The following is a 4955-nucleotide window of genomic DNA, read 5'->3' on the forward strand; positions in this document are numbered from 1 at the left end:
CACGGGCTTCCTCCCCAGGCATTGGAGTTGTTGCGGTGCAGGTGAGTGGAGTGCCCATGGCGCTTTGGTGGAGGGTGCCCTTGCAGATGGGGATGGAGCTGACTGGCAAGAGAGTGACTGCTTGTGCTCTGGTTTGGCAGGTGATGAAGGCAAATGTGGTGAGCAAAGGAAGATCAGTGTGGATGCGGCTGCTGCTGAGGATGGCTCTTGAGGACCGGTGACCTACAGCACTGCCACAGTTAAGTTGAGGGGCAAAGGGTGTTGGGGCATCCTCAGTTTCTGTGTATGTGTGTGTGTGTGCTGATGTTCAGTGTAGAGTGGAGGGTTGTTCTGGATGAGTGGTGTGTGTGAGGCAGAGGCAGTGGGGTGTGCATGGCAGAAAGTGAGGGTGGATGTCAGGCAGGGCAGCTCCAGCCTGTGTCTGTGTTGTTGTGTAGTCTATGTGGTGTGTGTTGTAGCTGTGCTATCTTTTGCTCAGGTCTTGATGTTGCTCTTGCTCTTTGTGCTCAAGGAGCACAGCCTATGCTCTGCAGCGGTAGCGTGGCAGGCATCCATTGTCTTTTGCCTGGCCAGACTCATCAGCATTGCTCCAATGGACTATGTCTTGTTCTGCATAGGCAGCTGAAAGGGGTGGTCTGTGACTCTGACTGTGCATCGTGGCCGTTTGCGGTCCGTCATAGTCGTGGCCACCGTTGAGGCCTCATCGGCCACACCTCTTCCGGGGCCGCTCTTGTCTTGCGTCTCGCTGGCGCCCTTTCAGGGTTTCCTTCCCTGCGTCATCATGGCCTCGGGTCTTTCTCGCCGGCCTCCTCTGCATCACTCTTCTGAGCTTTGCCGGTCCCTTTCCATCCTGGGCATTGACGTTTGACTCGTTTCTGGGCTCGTCCAGAGCCTCGGCCCTACGATGCCACGACCGTGCGGCTCTTTCTGGCCGGCAGTCTTATGTGTGGGAATAGGGTTTTTTTTGTGTAGGGCTGTCCTCTGTGTTTGTGTCTGCTATTTGTTTGTCTGTGTGTTTTTGGGGCTGGAGCTGCCTTGCCTGTGGGTGTTAGCCATGGTGGTGTGTGGAGTGTGTCCGTGATGGACTGGAGTGGTGGTGTTGCGGGCATCGTCTGAGTGTGTGACTTCTCTCTGTGCTTGCAGGTTTTGCGGGAAGTTGTGGAGAGAAGCAGCTGAGTGCTGAGAAGAGCCTGAGCAGGTGAGTGGGGCAGCCTGTTGGGTCTGATTTTATTGTGGTGTGGGTGGTGTTGGGCTGCCTCTCAGTGATGCCTTTTGCTCTGTTTTTTCAGGTCTGCTGTGGGCCTTTCCCAGGTGTGGCTGAGACTTTCAGGTGAGTGGATTGGAGCTGGATGTTGTAGGGCTGGTGAGCGCTGCCTGGCAGAAGGGTCACTTTGTTATTTTGTTTTTTTCCAGGCGCCACGGGCTTCCCCCCAGGCAGGATGTTGGCGTTTGGAGTTGTTGCGGTGCAGGTGAGTGGAGCGCCGATGGCGCTTTGGTGGAGGGTGCCCTTGCAGATGGGGATGGAGCTGACTGGCAAGGGGGTGACTGCTTGTGCTCTGGTTTGGCAGATGATGAAGGCAAATGTGGTGAGCAAAAGAAGATCAGAGGGTGTGGCTGCTGCAGAGGATGTGTCTGCTGTTGAGGATGCCTCTTGAGGAGCAACAGTGATGCAGAGCACTGCAAAAGCGAAGTGCATGGGCAAAGGGTGTTGCGGGGTGTGTGTGTGTGTGTGTGTGTGTGTTGGTGTGTGTGAGGCAGAGGCAGTGGGGTGTGCATGGCAGAAAGGGAGGGTGGGTGTCAGGCAGGGCAGCTCCAGCCTGTGTCTGTGTTGTTGTGTAGTCTATGTGGTGTGTGTTGTAGCTGTGCTATCTTTTGCTCAGGTCTTGATGTTGCCCTTGCTCTTTGTGCTCAAGGAGCACAGCATATGCTTTGTAGTGCTAGTGCAACAGGCATCTGCTGTCTTTTGTCTGGTCTTGACTGACTCATCTGTGTTGCTCCAATGATCATCTTGTTCTGTGCAGGCAGCTGAAAGCAGCAGTCTGTCACTGTGATTCTGCATTGTTTCTGGCCAATCATCTTGGCAGCCATCATTCAGGTCTTGTTGGTCGTGTGTTTTCTGAGGCCTCTCTTATTTTGCATCTTCCTGGTGCCCTTTCAGGGTTTTCTTCCCTGTGTCATCAGAGCCTCGGGTCTTTCTTGCTGGCCTCTTCTGCATGGCCGTTCCTCGCTTTGCTGGCCCCTTTCCATCACAGATGGTGGCATCTGACTCTTTTCTGGTCTCGTGGAGAGCACCAGAGCCGCACGGTCGTGGCATTGTAGGGCTTTCTGGCTGGCAGCATCTTCTGTGCTGGCATTGTTTTTTGCATGGAGGGTGTGTGTACGTGTCTGTGTGTACGTGTCTGTGTGTACGTGTCTGTGTGTACGTGTCTGTGTGTACGTGTCTGTGTGTACGTGTCTGTGTGTACGTGTCTGTGTGTACGTGTCTGTGTGTGTGTTTGGAGCTGCCTTGCCTGTGGGTGTAGTAATGGTAGTTGCCAGAGCAGAATAATGTATCTATGAAACACTTATTTTGTTTTTTCTTTTTTTTTTTGGGCGGGGGGGGGTTGTGTCAGTAAGAGATAAAAGTAGGTTTTTTTCTTTAATTTTTTTTATTGGGATGGCCATTTTGGGGGTGGGGGTGGGGGTTCTATTCATGCCAGGATAGTGTTATCTTTAAATAAGGATGGAAGCATGTGGTTTTGTTAGTAGCTGTGATGACTGTCTGTGGTGGGAGTGTGTGGGCAGTTGGGTGGGCTTGGTGGTGCGTGTGTCTAACCTTGTATGCATGTGTTTTTCTTTTTCCAGGTTGTAGTTAGAATTTATTTTAAAATAATTTAAAAAAAAACCCCAGCTGGGGGATTTTTTTTTTTTCCCCCGGCTGGGTTTTTTTTCCCCCGGTCCCGGCCGCTCTGCGAGGCGATGATCATCGCCAATGTTGGTGCGGAGCTGTGGCTGGGGACTGGGGGTTTTGTAGGCAGGGCAGTTTTTGGAGGTGTCCAGTAATGCTGTTACTGGGAGCTGTCCAAAAGACTGGAGGCGCTTGCCTGTTACTGTAGGGAGGTAGAATGATTGTGGTGGGAGTGAGTGGGCAGCTGTGTGGTTGTTGGGTGGGCTTGGTGGTGAGTGTGTCTAACTTTGTATGCATGTGTTTTTCTTTTTCCAAGTTGTAGTTAGAATTTATTTTAAAATAATTAAAAAAAAACCCCAGCTGGGGGATTTTTTTTTTTCCCCCGGCTGGGTTTTTTTTCCCCCGGTCCCGGCCGCTCTGCGAGGCGATGATCATCGCCAATGTTGGTGCGGAGCTTTGGCTGGGGACCGGGGGTTTTGTAGGCAGGGCAGTTTTTGGAGGTGTCCAGTAACGTTGTTACTGGGAGCTGTCCAAAAGACTGGAGGCGCTTGCCGACTGATGAGAGTAGTAGCGGTGAGAATGTAGAGGTGAATGCTGAAGAGTGTGTGCAGCTCTTGTAGAGTGTGGGCTTGTTATGTTTTGTATGTTGTGATGATGATTTTTTTTGTGCAATAAAACAATAAAGATGGTGGTGTGTGTGTCTCCTTTCAAATAAAGATGGTTTTGCTGTTTGTTTCTGTTGTCTTATTTGAATTGCATGCGCCACACATTTGCTCTTACCCTTTTCCTCTTTGCTCTTGCTCTTTTGACCTTTTAAAATAAGAAGAAGGCAGAAGTTTTTGTCTTGTTCTTATTTTAATTTTTTGGTCCCCTGTTCTGTTTCCTATTCTTTTTTCTTTGTCTGTCTCTTATGCCTTTTTCTTCTCCTTTTCCCTGATTGTCTATGTTCACTTTGTCCAGGTTTCTCTCTACCTTTCTCTGTCTTTACTAATTACTCTTTCAGTCTGCCTGCACTGTGGTGCTCTGCTCTCTGTGCTTTTCTCTGTATTCTGTGCTCTGCCCTCAGCTTTGTGTTTTCTGCTTTGCTCTCTGTGTTCTGCTGTGTTCTGCTTTGCTCTGTATTTTCTGTTTTGCTGTGCTCTTTGCTGTGCTTTTTGCTTTGTTCTGTTCTCTGTGTTCTGCTCTTTTCTCTGTTCTGCTCTCTCAGCTCTCCTGTGTGTGCTTTTTGCTCTGTTCTCTGTTTTCTCTGTTGTTTTCTGTGCTTTCTGTCTTCTCTCTGGTTGTCTTTGTTCTCTCTGGTTGTCTTCTCTGTTGTCTTTTTTCTGTTTGTTGTCTCTGTTGTTCTGTCTTTGTCCTCTGTTGTCCTGTCTTTGTCCTCTGTTGTCTTTGTCTTTGTTTGTTGTCTTTGTCCTCTGTTGTTCTGTGTTTGTCCTGTGTTTGTCTTTTGTTGTTTGTCTTGTCTCTGTTTGTCTTTGTCTTGTCTCTGTTTGTCTTTGTCTTGTCTCTCTTTGTCTTTGTCTTGTCTCTCTTTGTCTTTGTCTTGTCTCTCTTTGTCTTTGTCTTGTCTCTCTTTGTCTTTGTCTCTCTTTGTCTTTGTCTCTCTTTGTCTTTGTCTCTCTTTGTCTTTGTCTCTCTTTGTCTTTGTCTCTCTTTGTCTTTGTCTTTGTCTCTCTTTGTCTTTGTCTCTGTCTCTCTTTGTCTTTGTCTCTGTCTCTCTTTGTCTCTTTGTCTTTGTCTCTGTCTTTCTTTGTCTCTGTCTCTTTGTCTCTGTCTCTCTTTGTCTCTGTCTCTCTTTGTCTCTGTCTCTCTTTGTCTCTGTCTCTCTCTGTCTCTGTCTCTCTCTGTCTCTCTCTGTCTCTGTCTCTCTCTGTCTCTGTCTCTGTCTCTCTTTGTCTCTGTCTCTGTCTCTCTTTGTCTCTGTCCCTGTCTCTCTTTGTCTCTGTCCCTGTCTCTCTTTGTCTCTGTCTTCTGTTTCCTCTTCCTCTTCTCCTCTCTTCCTCTTCTCCTCTCTTCCTTTTCTCTCTTCCTCTTCTTTTTTCTAGCATACTGGCTGGGAGCAAATAATAAT

At 48.8% G+C, this 4955-nt stretch overlaps 1 long non-coding RNA gene across 1 annotated transcript; it reads left to right on the top strand.

Moving 5' to 3' along the window:
• The first annotated feature begins 1294 nt into the window (after positions 1–1294).
• LOC135330668 (uncharacterized) lies at positions 1295–2584 on the top strand. Its single transcript, XR_010392637.1, has 3 exons — positions 1295–1330; positions 1414–1469; positions 1569–2584. It is a non-coding gene; the product is annotated as an uncharacterized LOC135330668 (long non-coding RNA).
• Positions 2585–4955: the final 2371 nt, after the last annotated feature.

Source organism: Dromaius novaehollandiae, chromosome 23 (genome assembly GCF_036370855.1).
Source record: "Dromaius novaehollandiae isolate bDroNov1 chromosome 23, bDroNov1.hap1, whole genome shotgun sequence".
NCBI lineage: Eukaryota > Metazoa > Chordata > Aves > Casuariiformes > Dromaiidae > Dromaius > Dromaius novaehollandiae.